The sequence below is a fragment of the Dipodomys merriami genome, unplaced genomic scaffold (genome assembly GCF_024711535.1).
Source record: "Dipodomys merriami isolate MVZ:Mamm:240054 unplaced genomic scaffold, mDipMer1.0.p SCAF_216, whole genome shotgun sequence".
In the NCBI taxonomy this organism is placed as follows: Eukaryota; Metazoa; Chordata; class Mammalia; order Rodentia; family Heteromyidae; genus Dipodomys; species Dipodomys merriami.
The window spans coordinates 492528-508546 of NW_027203560.1; the positions used below are offsets into that span (position 1 = coordinate 492528).

The 16019-nt window shown below is 35.7% G+C and overlaps 1 pseudogene; it reads left to right on the plus strand.

The window, feature by feature from the left end:
- Positions 1-246: 246 nt before the first annotated feature.
- Positions 247-343, plus strand: LOC138834478 (U6 spliceosomal RNA; annotated as a pseudogene).
- The last annotated feature ends 15676 nt before the right edge of the window (positions 344-16019 follow it).

A 16019-nucleotide genomic window follows, 5' to 3' on the forward strand; every position in this document is an offset into this window, starting at 1 on the left:
ATAAATAATAGAGAGTATGATCAAATTCCAAATAAAAAGACTTAAGATACTCATTGGCAAAAAAAGTTTGCAAATGTGAACAATCGACTGATCAATATAATTTTTTCCACTATTCACAGAATTTTAGGGAAATAAGATCGATAGCATTGTTAGGAACAATAAGGTTTCCTTGTTACAAGTAGGCACCCATAGATATAAGCCTGTATAAAGATTGCATCATTAACTATTAAATTTAGAGGATACTACATGCTTCAGCAACACGTATACTCAAATTACAATACAGAGATTAACATGGCACTTGCACAAGGATAATATGAAAATTTGAGAAGTATTCCATATTTTTCATTCTTCAGATGCAAGAAATGAAAAAAAGTGATTAAAAAGATGATTACAAAATTACAAGTGTAACAATACACGTAATTCATATAATTAAATTTAGTTTGACATCAGTGTATTAAATCACCTCAGAAAGGCATTTACATAGCATAAACTTTACAAAACTTTTCAAATTAGACAACATTGTCATTTTATCCCAAAGAAAAATAATATTAAGACGTAGAAAAAAAGGAATCAAACTGTTTCTATATGGAATGCAATCGGAAAGGACACATTAATGAACCTATATATTATAAAATAATATATAATTCAAAGTATATCTAGGAGAAAATAAATTATGAACATGATGCAAACATAGAATATAGAATATTTTAAAATATACTTTTTCAGACAAGCACGAGAAATATTTTAGTTTCTGTACTACTCATTTCAACAGGTAAATTAAAATTATTTCTTATTAAAAAATCACAAACTTTGAAGAAATTATTATACATGTTTACAAATCTATTGAATACATTTTTCCATCCAAGGCAGGCAATTCACTTGGAAGAACTCCGCGGAATCCATGAATTTTTACAGTAAAATATTGGTGCTGCTGGGCACTGGTGGTTCATGCCTATAATCCTAGCTACACAGGAGACTGAGATCTGAGGATCATGGTTCAAAACCAGCATGGGAAGGAAAGTCTGTGGTACTCTTATCTCAAACAAACCACTAGAAAACTGGAAGTGGAGTTGTGTCTCAAGTGGTAGAGGGCTCACCTTGAGCTGAAGATCACAGGGATAGCACCCAGGCCCAGAGTTCAAGCCCCATGACCGACCAAAAAAAAAAAATAAAGATATTGCTCTTATTTGGATTGTGAAAATATTTTGTAGGGACACAAAAGATGGACTTGCATTTTTGAAATTTAAGAAACTTAACCCGACCATTAGGACTTCAGTGAACAATTTGTACAGTCTTTCACAACTTCATAGAGGTAGTGATACATACTTATCCTTTTGGCAATATCAAATACAGTTTCTTCTATGTTGTTCTTCAGGCCTGGATTTATATAATGGTTCAACAGAAGGCGATCCAGAGTATCTTTGCTATCTCAATTCTCAACAGCAAGATATAAGGGTGTCAAGAGTCCTTTAGTTTGGGGAAGTGTTACTGTGGCTCAAGCGGTAGAGCACTCCCCTTGAGCTGAAGAGCAGAGGGACAGCACCCGAGCCCAGATCTCAAGCCCCATGACCGACCAAAAAAAAAAAAAAAAAACCACAACAACAACAAAATTCAAACAAACAAAAATATTTGGTCTGGGAAAGTGGCTCAGTGGTAGAGTGCTTTTCTTACATACATGAGGCCCTAGGTTCGATTCTTCAGCACCACATAAGCAGAAAAAAAAGCGGGAAGTGGTGCTGTGGCTCAAGTGGTAGAGCAGTAGACTTGAGCTGAAGAGATAAGGGACAGCGTCCAGGCCCAGAGTTCAGGCCCCACGACCAGACCAAAATTTTTTTTTTAAAAAGAGTCCTTTAGTTTGGGCATTGGTATCTGTATCATGATGAAGTAAGAAAGAAGCTACTCTGCTATTATTCCACGTATATGCACTGTTCAGGGGTGTCCAGTCATCTACAGTTATTGCATGTGCCGCTTGAGACACCAACTCACTGACAATGTCTAAGTGTCCACCGTAGGCTTCTCGACGAGGGGTATACTCATCATCATCCCTACTATTCACATAAGTAGCCTTTTGGGAAAGAAGTCTCCGCACTGTAGTAAGCTGAATATTTTCGGCAGCCCAATGAAGAAATACGGTTGGATCCTTCTCCAATATTTTTTCTTGCAATTGATACCATTCCTTACTTTTTCATCTTGTTCCCCATATTCCTAAGAATTGCCTAACCAGAGACTTTGAGTGCCAGTGGGAATGAGGTGTCCATGTATTTCCCTAATAGTTCACATTGGTTGAACTGGTCAGAAATATCTGGTGACTTTTCTGCAACTGTTTATTCACCATGATTTATTTTCTCTTTTTCCAATTTTACTATTCGAAATTATTCTAACTGGAGAGTAGGGAATTGATGGAGAGCAAAGATATTCCTCCATATTCAAATGTACACACTGAAAATGAGGACCAGTGATGTCTTCATGTGCAGCTTATTCTAGGCATGAGAAAATAGGAAATAATGCCTTCTATATAAATGATTTGGGAAATGGCAGAGCAAAAAGTGAAATGATACAACCAAAAATATAAAAGCAAAATAAATTAGTATAATTATGGAGCAATCATATTATCTATGAGAACCATGAAAGGGAGAGAAAAAGAAAGAGACAGATGTGTAATGACGTAGCTAGCCACAAAATCCATGCCTCTGATCAATTTGTAGAACAAACAAAATTTTATTTTTTAAAAGAGATGGAAATCGAATTTATGTATTTACTTGAAGTTAGTAAATACATTTTTAGTAGCCTACGTAAAGAGACATATCTTTACCAAATTACAGACAGTAAAATAAATCCTTTCTAGTTCTAGTAACAGATCTGACTGAAATCAGCTGAATCATACTTTTCTTGTACAATGAAGGAATAAGAGGGCAGTAAAGCAGCTAGAGAAGGCAGGGAGATTGTATCTGTGACAAAACTTTGTGGAAATTGGTACTGATGATTTCTTACTGGTGATCCACTTGCACTGGAAGCATGATTCTGAAGTATTGCTTGCCCATTCTGAACTATTGATTTGATCATTATATTCTCCAAGAAGAAAGTGAGAATTGATAGTGAAGGACTACTAACACATTTTGACCTTCTCACTGAGCACTTTCAATCATCAAAATCACATGAAGACAATAGACAGGCCTACTTTTTAGATGAAAGAAAGTGTCTTATAAAAACAAGGAATGTATGTAGTCATGCAAAGGACTTCTATTTTACCAATGCCTCATACATTTTTCTAATGTTGGGTACCAATAAATAATGGATCTATTAGAAAGCTCTTAAAGCTCATATGTTCAATGGTGGGTTCTCTTACACTATATCATGGTATTTTTTGTGTATGGTTTTAAGAATAAATTTACATTACTAACTTGAATTTCTGACAGGACAGTATCATCACTTTACATCTTGCTGCTATACTCTCATTTTAAAATTACCATCTAAGTATGTGCATTAGATAACTATATAGGAAAAAGTAGAAGCCACACTGATGGCTTATGTCTTTAGTAGTAGTTAATCAGAAAGATGAAATCTGAGCATTGTGGTTTGAAAGGAGACCAAGAAAAAACAGTCCATTAGATTCTGATTTGAAAGTAACCAGCAAAAGCTAGAAATGGAGCTGTGGTACAAGCAGTAAAATGCTAGCCTTGAGAAAACTGAAATAAAAAATAAATTCTGGGACAAAGCCAGGCCCTGAGTTCAAGCCCTAGTATTAGCACCAAACAAATAAATTAATTAATAAGGTAATTAATTCATTAAAACTAAATTAAGTGGTCACATGTGGGGAGGCAGGTAAAATGTAACATGCGTGGTAATGGTTTATGTATTATTTTGTAATAAGGTATATTATCATTTGTCCTATTCACTAATATTTTATGTGGACTTTTTTGTACACAACCCTGAATTTAGCATGTGTGTATATGTGTGTGTACATGTGCGAACATGTGTGTATGTGTATATGTGTACGCATGCTGTTGCAATGTTGCTTGCCAATGTGGACAGGGTGAGGCTGAAAAAAGCTAACTGTTTTGCAATGTTTTTATTTATCAGTGTTCTGTCATGTCATTTCAGTGGAACCAACCTTTGTATATATTATTTGTCTAATAATAACATCATAATCAAAGCATTTACAATATTAAGTTAGAAAAAGAGACAGCTTTCAGTTCTTATTGAATGTTAGGTAAGAAGATACAGACATAATTAGTTAGTAAGTTGTTGATATAAGATGATTGTCAGTACAAAATACGTATTTGACCTCTTAAATTGGTTATACTTTTAAGATACACTCATGGAGTGATTTGGACCGACTTGACCAAACAGGTATTACTCTCTGATTATTCCTGTGAAACACAAGTTGGATAAACTCTTTCCGGGTTTCTGTTGAAAATCACTTTCTTTGCAAGATTATATCTATTCTCACTAAGAGATAATCCAACCCATATTAAGTTTGAATATCCCATCTTATTCATTGAAAACAAGTATTGTGGATATGCTTGTTAGATATTCCTTTCAAAAACGAACAAAGAAAAAGCAAGTGTTATGTCCAGATTGTGGATGCATTTGAAGGTGTTTTGTACATGCACAGGTATCTTTACTAATGGCCCTTTTGTGGGAGAAACTACGGCAACTTTAACAAATAAGGCTTTTTGAATATCTGTTCCAATATACATAACATCTCAGAGCAAGTCTTGCAATTTCTGAAAATCCTTTGAATATTTTAGTATTATTTCAGTTCATTGACTGTAGAGCTAAAATTTCTGAAATATTGTTAAGATCTGAAAATGTAAGTGGGTATATATGCTTTTTTATGCTTCATTTTATGAAAACCCAGTTTTTATGAAAGTAAATGGAATAGAATAAAAGAATTCAGTGAATTGGGTAAGCTAATTATTAGTATAATTTTGTTTTCTATTAATAGTCCATTGAATGTAGATGATGCAGTTAAATTATTTCCTCTCTACTTCAGTTAGTTTTAGAATCTTTATAGTTATGAGTGAACTTTTAGTATAAATAAAGGTCTTTTAAAATGATTAGGATTAACCTTGTGCTTTTTGTCCTACTCCCAAGAAAATGAGTTATTTTTAAGTGTTAATAGTTTATCATTATGATTATCATAGCGAATCATTATCATTATCATAGGGACTTAAAAATTCAGTAGTATTGATGTCTTTTTAAACCAATTGTATTCTCAAGCTGGAGAGTCTTTAATTCATAATTAGGTCTTGGTGTCTATGATTTTTAACCTCTCGTTCCTAACATTAATGATAGGTAAGACTACATTTTTGGGTATATGAAAGGTAAAATATTTATCTGTGGTCAAATGTGATTTTATATCAGTCTTTCTTTAATAACATTTCAAAGTAGTACATACTTCTAATGGTAAACAATTTAGGTGAGCTACAATATGGAAATGATTGCTCCAAAAGACCTGCAGTCTGTTTCCATCAGGAATTGGGCAGGTCATTCTTTCAGTAAGACTGTGTTAACCAGAGATGGGGTCCGCAGGCAGTGCAGTGTTGAGTGAAGGGATAAAATATGATTTCTACTATTTTGAGCTAGAAATCAAGAATGTTATAGTTTAGGAATTCCTTTCACCAGGGAGGTATAAATTGATTATGATCTTGGAGTTTTCATATTACATTTACTTATTTTATTTTATTTTTTTGTTGTTGGTCATGGGGCTTGAACTCTGGGCTTGGGTGCTGTCCCTGCACTCTTCTACTCAAGGCGAGTGCTCTACCACTTGGACCACAGTGCCACTTCCAGTTTACTAGTGGTTTATTAGAGATAAGAGTCTCACAGTCTGTCCTGCCCGAGCTGGCTTTGAACCACAATCCTCAGATCTCAGCCTCTTGAGTAGCTAGCATTATAGGCGTAAGCCACCGGTGTCCGGCTTAGTTACCTATTTTCTAACAAAGATAAAGGAAATATTATTAGAGTGTGCACAATAATTTTGGGAATTTTCCTAGAATTAGTAGACTGAGTGCTGGCATTTAGTTATAAAATAGAATGAGGTTAGTTCATATAGTGGGAATGAAACGCAGGCTAACACTTACCGTGTGTAGAATGTTGTACTAGTAATTCCAACTCTGAAGACTTAAATATCATCATATTAGAATTAAAAATAGAAATAGTTTCACTTTATGGGATTATTGTGAGGATTAAATTAGATACCAAAGGTAAAGTACTTGGAAAATCAATCAGATTTTGATACTTCCTACCTTTTATTTTATCATGTGATATATTCTAATATTTTTACTGTCATTTTTATATTGTCTGTTTAGGATATGCAAAGTGATGTATTGATATACATTGCGTTGTTCACTTTTCTGTCATTATGAGGAAAATACCTGCAAAGAAAATTTCTGAGAAGGAAAGTATCATATTGACTCATGGTTTAAGATCAGATGTCTCCATTGTTTTTAATTATACTTTTATTAAATAGTTTTACGAAATGTTTTCCATTCAATGAATCAGTTTATAAGTACAATGGATCTTTACGTAACTTTCTCACATCCTTCCAAACCTCAACCCACTTTCGTTTTTATTAGTTTCATAATATCTGCATTGAATATTATGGCTTCACTCTCTACTTCCATAAGTCTCTTTATTTCTTCCCTTTTATTTCCCCTCACATTTTCCAAGTGGTAACTTCCTGGTATTCATTTTGCTGGATTAAAAATTCAATTTTATAAGAAATTACACCTGTTAAATATTCCTCTACAAATAGCATGTTTTGATTAATATTGTTGTTTAACTTGCATAAAATTCTGGCTTGTAAATACGCGTTCTTTTTGTGTCTGGCTGTGACTTCGTTTACTTAACATAATTTTAGTTCTATCCATTTCTTTGCAAATGCTGTAACAGTCTTTATAATAGATGGGTGCAATCCAATTGTGTATATGTGCAACAAGTGCATCTGGGCTGTTTCCATAAATTCTCTACGGTGAATAGTGCAGTAGTGAACATGATTGTGAGAGTGATTTTACTATAACCTTTTGGAAAATTCATCACTATTTTACTGGGAGCAATCCTCTAGCTAATTTTCCAGAATTAGCACATCCCTTCCTTCATCTACATCACAACGGTTTTCAGGTCCTGAAAAACTCACTACCCCCTACAGGTACCAATCAGCTAAAACCACGCTGTGCCCATATTCTTTTGTTGTTGTTATTGTATTCTTTCCGGTCGAGGGGCCTGAACTCTGGGCCCCTCTGTTGCTGTCCCTCAGCTTTTTTGCTCAAGGCTAGCAATCTACCACAGCGTCACTTCTGGCTTTCTTCTTTTTGCTTATGTGGTGCTGAGGAATCAAACCCAGGGCCTCAGGCATGCAAGGCAAGAGCTCTACCACTGAGCCACTTTCGCAGCCCCGATGTGCCCATATTCTTTTAATACATTTTTCATAATTTTACACATAATTTAGTGAGAACCTTCTATGTACTTTCCTAAGGTGGGAATGAGGTATATGACAATAGAGCAAAAGTAAGAGAAATGGAATTAAATTAGCTATTATCATATTTAAAATGATTTTCGGCTCTAACTCATAGCCTCACATAGTATTATTTTAATCTTTATTTGATTCCTTCACCTATCCCCTAAATTATAACATGTGATTTAAATACAAAGGCAAAAAAGTGTGGTTTGACTTTGACACTCATGTTTGAGGATGCAAAATATGGGCAAATAAAGGGATTGGAATTAATAGCCATTATCCATTTTGTTAAATGGTTTTCTCAAACTGATTCTCACAATTCATATTTCATTCGACAACAAGAAACATGTGACAATTCCCTTTGTTTTGCTCCTCATTAAACTTGTTTCCATGTTATTTTATAATGAAGGATGATTTCATAAATCTACTGCAGATAGAAAAACTATGTTAAAATATTTCTATATGTATGAATTGATATACATATAAACCCATATATTATAAAGGCTATAATGATAAATTATAACTTCTGTAACTGTACAATTTACTAAATTATTAAAAACATGGACGACTCAGGCCTGGAATCCTGGTTACTCAGGAGGCTGAGATCTGATGATCATGGTTTGAAACCATCCTGGTCAGGAAAGTCCATGAGCCTCTTATCTCCAAACAACCAACAGAAAATCAGAATTGGAACTGTGGCTCATAGTAGTAGAGTGATAGCCTTGAGAGAAAAGACTCAGAGATATCACCCAGGATCTTAGTACAAGAACTAAAATCTACCCCCAAAAAGTATTTAATATACACCTGTGTAAATAGAGTATTTTCTTCACCCAAATGCACATCCATGCTCATTTGCAAGGTAACTCTGTTATGTCTGGAGTACCACATAATATTATCACTTAAGTAGAAAGTATTACAACATGGGTAAACTCTACCTCTCTCATGGATTTTTCTCCACTCAAATATTCAAATCTTGCAATTATTTGCAATATTTAAAGTCATAGCTTTTTTTCTTTAATACACATAAGATTGGAATTTGAATTGAGTGTCTTGTGTCTCCTAAATGGATGTTCTTACCACTTTGGCATGCTCCCAGCCCTAAATTATCCTGATTAACTTTCAGATAGAATCTCGCTTCCTACTTGTGTATGATCGTGGGCTCAGTCTACTTTATGTTATTATTCCTGGAATTTAGAATAACAAGTGCCTGGCATTGTGTACCGATCTTTCTGTCCAGTCTGAGCTTTAACCACTATCCTCACAATAGTAGACTCCCTCGTAGTCAGGATTTTCATAAGCTTATCATAGCTATTTAAAAAAAAAAATCTTTGCATTTCCTGCAAGTTCTTGAGTACTGAGTTAATTGGTGTTTTCTTGGGCTGTTTTGTTTCTTTTGAATGTATGTGTTGAGTTATTCCTCATTTTTCCTTTTGTTTCTTTCACTCAAGTTCTTACCTATAGTGCTGAGAAACCAATTCTTTCTCAAGATAGTCAAGGTGAACATTATTTATTCCAAAACAATTCCAGTAATATTTAAACACCTTCAGAAATTTCGAGAAGATGGCGGAGGAGAATCTGGTGTCTAAACAAGCTCTTGCATAGAAAGCAGTTCTAGTATTCCAATGAACAGTCCTAGGCACACCAAGTGTGCCATCACAGCACAGAGAGTTTGGGCAGAGAGGGAAAATCCAGGTAAGGAGACAGATCCGAGGATTTACAGCAGCCATGCCTGAGGTTGCTGTGGTGGCTGTGTTGCCATCCATAGTGGCCATAACTACAACCCAGAGAGTCTGGGACAAATGTGCCAGATGCAGCGGGCAAGCAGATTTTACTCTACACGAGCAAGAACTGACAAGTAGCAGATATCTTCATCCTGCAGATAGCAGACCAGAGGCTACCCAGGAACCCACACTCCAGCGTGAGTACAAAACTAACATCCTCACTCCTTCTCATAGGGAGCCGAGGAGGGAAGGACACCCCTCCCCCCAACACCGGAGATATCCACCTTTGATGTAGACAAAAGCCTGGCTAAGTAGCTAGATCCAACTCAGTTTTGATGAAAACAAGAGTCAGTTAGCGAGTCACAAGTACCTACCCTGACCTGCCATTCTCAACTCCACCCATGGGAAAGTCACCACAACAAGGCAGGGAAAGCTACACCCACGAAGGAGTGGCTTTCTTCACTGGGTAAACAGAGCTAGAGGCTGCCCCTCCATACAACAGCCCTGACAATCAATTGAAACTCAGTAAACATAAACCATAAACCCTGAGAATGGCTCCAGGCTGGGCTCTGTGAATGTCTCAGAAGCTAGCCCCTCAGGGAAAAGCTACTGTTTGCTGAAAGGCCTCAACTTTAGAACCCAGCCTTATCACAGCAACTCCAAACTAGAGGAAACTGCCACCTCCCTCTTTTGTGATACTCAAAGCAGATCTCCTTCCCACTGAACTAGCCTGGGAGGCGATCACAAACTTCTGGGTAAACCAACAGAATTTTTTCTACCTGCCCAAACAAACTGACTTAAGAAACCAATCAAGCCACAGAAAACCAAACACCACAAGCAAACCAGAGACTCCACCAAGAGACTAGTTACTGATACAAGGGAGATACAGGATCTTCCCATCAACCCCCGAAAAACAAAATCAAAGAAGTTTTTTTTTGTATCTTTTTAAATTTTTATTTTTTAATTATAAAAATTGTTTTCATTAATCTTTTTTCTTCCTCTTATAACTTTTATTTTAGGTGTGTGTGTGTGTGTGTGTGTGTGTGTGTGTGTGTGTGTGTGTGTGTGTGTGTGTGCTTTTTAAAAAAATGTTTACTGACCTGTTGGTCTTTTTTGTTCTTTCTTTCTCATTCATTTTACTTTTTCATCTTTGTTCTTTTTGCATGAATTATTTGTTATTCTGTTCACCTCCTATATACCTGTCATTAATTATAAGACCTTATCCCCAATTGTGTTCATTCTTAATCCAAAAATATATTACTCAATTCAAAACCTCTTAGGATTAAATTCCTTAATAGCAGTATTATATATTTATACCTATAAATTATTTGAAGTATTTTTATTTTTTAGTTTTTCAGGTCTCATTCTATCCCTCCCCTCCTCTCATCACCGTTCATCTCTCAATTTTACTTCTTTAAATTTTTATTACTTTTAAGAGTTTCGCTTTTTAAATTTAAATATTTGTCTTTCCATTTTTTCTTGTCTCTTTTTAAAAATTTTTTTCTTCTTTCTTTTCTATCATGCTTTCCAATCCATTTCCCTCTGTGAGATTAGGACTTGGTTAATTTCACTCTCCTTTTACCTTTCCACATCCCTCTAACCCTGTTTTCCCCACCTTTCTCCCTAAACCTAATAATTTCTGGTTTGTCAAATTATTCTTTGGTATTCTTAGCCCATTAAAACATAGTTATTTAATGCTGAATGGACTGTGTCTGTTGAACTACATTGTATCTTCAGACATTTGACTATTCAATTACAGGACTTTAGTTGATGCTTGCCTTAAAATGGTGTTCTAGCACAAAACTGGCATTACTTTCATCCCAAATGGGCAGAACAAGGAAGAAAAACACAAGGAAAATGGTAAGTCTGGGTATCTCAATTCCCTCTCAAGATAATCAGCTGACAGAACAGATAATGAATAATCCAGACGAGAGTTCCCAAAAAGCTCTACAAACACTACTGGTAAACATGGTGAATGAAAAGACTGAAACCCTGCAAAGGACTCAGTGTGAACCTGTTATGGAGAGAGAGGAGGCAAACCAAAGATCTAAACAGGAAGCTCATGGGCTTGAGAAAGCTACTCAAAGATTGATACTGGAATTGCGTGAGCAGGTTGAGAATACTCAAAGAGAAATAAAGGAATTGTGTGAGCAGGCTGAAATCAGTCAAAGAGAACTACAGAAGTTACATGAACGTGAGAAATCTAATCAAAGAGTAATACAAGAATTGCAACAGCTGGATGAGCATAGACAAAGATCAATAGAGCCATTCATGGAATCCATAAGCAGTCACCTGAAAGGAGTCAGGGAGACCACAGTGGGAATGTTTAATGGAGCCCAACAGAAGGAATGGAAGTCCAAGGAAACCATAACCTATCAACTAAGTGATTTGAGAGTAAACACTGAACACCAAATTAAGGAAGTAAAGAATTTCATTCAAGATCTAAAACAAAGCTCCAACAAAGAATTTGAAGCCATAACAGCCGACCAATTAAAAAGAAAAGAAATGAAAAATAAAGTAGAAAGTCTTGACAGTAGGTTAAACTATGCACAAGATTGAATCTCTGGCATTGAAGACAGCCTAGGTATTATAGAGAAAGAACATACAACTATCCAAGACAAATTCAAGAAATATGATAGATCTATTCAACACTTGGAAGACGCCATCAGAAGGCTTATCTGAGGGAAATGGGTGTAGAGGATCACATAGAGACAGAAGGTAATGGTCTAGAAAATTTGTTCAACAGGATCCCAGCAGAGAACTTCCCAACAAGCAAAAAGATAGGCATATTCAGATACAAGAAGCTTTTAGAACTCTAAATAGACCAGACAAGAACAGGACTTCCCATCGTCCAATTAATTATAAGCCACACAGGATCAATTCAGACCAAAGAAAAGATCCTTAAAGCTGTCAAGGAGAAAAGATCAGTCACCTATAAAGGAAAACCAATTAGAATCACCTAATATTTCTCAAAAGAGACAATTAAAGCAAGAAGAGCCTGGAATGGTGTATGCCATGCTCTAAAGACAAACAACTACCAACCAAGAATAGTGTACCGAGCTAAACTCTCCTTCATAATTGAAGGTCTAATAAAAATCTTCCATAGCAAAGAAAAACAAACAATAAATCTCCACCAAATCAGCTCTACAAAAGATACTTAAAGATGTCCTAAACCTAGAAAACCAACATGACCACAATAAAGGCCAAGAAACCACATACAAACAGAATCCAAGAACCATAGAAAGAATCCAGTAGGCGCAGCACCTAAGAAGGTGGATAAAATGGCAGGAGCACCCAAATACCTCTCAGTCCCGTCTCTCAATATTAGGGGATGTAACTCTCCAATTAAGTGACATAGACTGTCTACTTGGTTTAAAATGCAAGATTCTTCTATCTTCTACCTTCAGGAATCACAACTTGCCCATAAAAATCAAACACATTTTGAAAGTGAAAGGCTGGAACAAAATCTACCAAGAAAAAGGCCTCCCAAAACAGGCAGGAGTTGCAATACTAATATCAAATAAAGTAGACTTCAAATTAACATTATTGAGAGGAGATAAAGAAGGTTACTACATACTAATTAAGGGATATCTCTTTCACCCAAATTTATCTAAGAAATATTACTTTAAATCTCACATAGATCAAACGACATTAATTGTTGGGGACTTTAACAAACCACTATCCCCACTAAATAGATCAAGTCGGCAAAAACTCAACAGAGAAATCCCAGATCAGCAGGACATGGAACATTTTCCAAATCAAACTTGTCAAAATTCAGAAACATTGAATTCATATCTTGCATTCTATCAGACCAAAAGGAAATAAAATTAGAACTCAACACAAAAAGCCACCAAAGAAAGTCCAGTAAAAGATGGAGGCTGAAAAACACACTGTTCAACACCAGTGGGTCATGGAAGAGCTTAGAATCGAAGTTCAAATGTTCATATTATTCAACAAAAACTAGCATAGAGATTTTCTGCTCCTCTGGGACACAGAAAAGGCATGATTCAGAAGCAAGTTTATAGCTCTGAGTTCCTATATTAACAAATTGGAGAGACATGGAACCAACAATTTAATGAGATCTGACACTCCTTGAAAAAGAGAATCAAGATAAACCCCAAACCAGTTGATGGAAAGAAAGAATTAAAATTCAATCAGAATTAAATGAATTAGAATCCAAAAAAAAAAAATGAAGAATCAACAAAATGAGAAGGTTCTTCAAAAAAATTAACAAAATTGACAGACCCTTAAAAAAGAAAAAGAAGAGAACACACTGAAATTAATAACTCAGAGATGAGAATGGAAACATCACTACAAAAACAACCAAGATTCAGAACATTATAAAGGAATACTACTCAAAATTTTATGCTAATATGTTTGAGAACTTGACAGAAATGGACATTTTCCTGGCAAATATTGACATGCAGAAACTAAAATGAGTTAAACCATCTTAGCAGGCCCATATCAAGCATTGAAATAGGAAGAGCAATAAGAGAACTCCCATCTAAGAAAAACCCAGGAATAGATGGTTATACAGCAGAATTCTACAAGGCCTTCAAAGCAGAGCTCACACCAATACTCCTCCAACTCTTCAATGAAATTGAAAGAGAAAGTTCACTACCGAACTCTTTCCATGAAGCCATCATAACCCTCATCTCCTCAAAGAAAGAGCACTATAGACCCATTTCTTTGAGGAACATTGATGCAAATCCTCTCACCAAAATTTTGGCTAATCAACTTCAACAATTCATCCAAAAAATCATACACCATGAGCAAACAGGATTCATTTCAGGGATGCAAAGCTGCTTCAATATGCACAAATCAATTAACATAATTCATCACATCAACAATAGCAAGGATAAGAACCACATGGTTATCTCAATAGTTCCAGAAAAAGCCTTTGACAAGATCCAACACCCCTTTATGGTGAAGGTCCTAGAAAATTAGGAATTTATGGAACATTCCTCAATACAATAAAGGTTGTGTATAACAAAACTACAGAAAGCATTATACTCAATGGTGAAAATCTAAAGCTATTCCCTCTAAACTCTGGAACGAGACAAGGAGGCCCACTCTCTCTACTGCTCTTCAATGCAAACATAAAGAGGAACCCAATAGGGGAAGAAGAAGTATAACTTTCCCTCTTTGAAGATGATATGATCTTGTATTTAAAGACCCCGCTCCCAAGTTACTCAAGGTTACTCAAAACTTGGGCAAACTATAAGGGTATGAAATTAACCCTCAAAAATCAATGGCTTTTCTGTATGAAAACAATGAGAAAATTGTGGCTGAAATTAGGAAAGCAACTCCATTCGTAGTAGCCCCACAAAAAATAAAATACTTAGGAATTAACTTAATCAAAGGAGTGAAGGACTTCTATGATGAAAACTTTAAATACCTGAAAAAGGAAATCAAAACAAACTTAGAAAGTGGAAAAACTCCCATGTTCCTAGATTGGAAAGATCAAATCGTGATAATGGCAATACTTTCCAACGCTATCTACAAATTGAATGTGATACCTATCAATATTCCAACCTCATTCTTCAAGGACATAGGAAAGGCAATCCAAAAATTCATATGGAGCAATAAAAGACCCTGAATAGCAAAAACGATACTTAACAGAAAGAACAGTGTTGGAGGAAAATCAGTACCAAATTTCAAACTCTTCTACAAAGCCATAGTAAGCAAAACAGCTTGGTACTGGCACAAGAACAGACATCAGGACAAATGGAATAGAATTGAAATGATCCTAAAAACCTACAGCCATCTAATATTTGATAAGGGAGCTGAAAAAAATAGAATGGAAGAAAGACAGCCTCTTCAGTAAATGGTGCTCTCAAAATTGGTTAACTACTTGTAGAAAAATAAATCTAGATCCTTATATATCACCCTATAGCAGAATCAACTCCAAATGGATCAAAGACCTCACAATATGAAGACACTCTGAAAACATTACAGGATGGAATAGGAGAAACCCTAGATCTCCTTGGTACAGGCCGAAAATTGCTTAATAGAGACCCAGAAACACAACAAATCATAGAAAGGTTGACAAATGGAACTGCATGAAATTGCAGAGCTTCTATATGGCAAAGGACATAGCTAGCAAGATCCATAGAAAGTCCACAAATTGGGAGAAGATCTTCACTAGCCATGCAATGGACAAGGGTCTCATATCTAAAATATATCTGGAACTCCAAAAAATTAAATCCCACAAAAACAAATCCTCAAAGAATCAACAGCCCAATAAATAAGTCTGCTAAAGGCTTAAAGAGAAACTACTCTGAAGAGGAAGGAAAGATGGCCAATAGACACATGAAGAAATGCTCAACCTCCCTAGCTATAAAAAATGCAAATCAAAACAACATTGAGATACCACCTCACACCAGTTAGAATGGCTATAATCAAGAACTGTAATAACAACAGATGCAGGAGGAGATGTGGATAGGGGAACCCTACTGCATTGTTGGTGGTAGTGTAAACTTGTTCAACCACTTTGGAAAGGGGTATGGAGGTTCCTCAAAAGACTTCATATGGAGCTCCCCTATGACCCAGCAATCACACTTTTGGGCATTTACGCAAATGATCACAAAGAAGACCACACTAATGCTCTCAGCACAACTATGTTTATGGCAACATTATTTACCATAGCTAAGCTTGGAACCAACCCACATTCCCCTCAGTAGATGAATGGATCAATAAATTGTGGTATATATACACAATGGAATTTTTTGCCTCCATCAGAAAGAATGACATTGCCCCATTGTTAGGAAAATGAAAGTCTTGGAAAATTATATTAAGTGAAGTAATCCAGGCCCAAGTACACATTGGCCCCATGG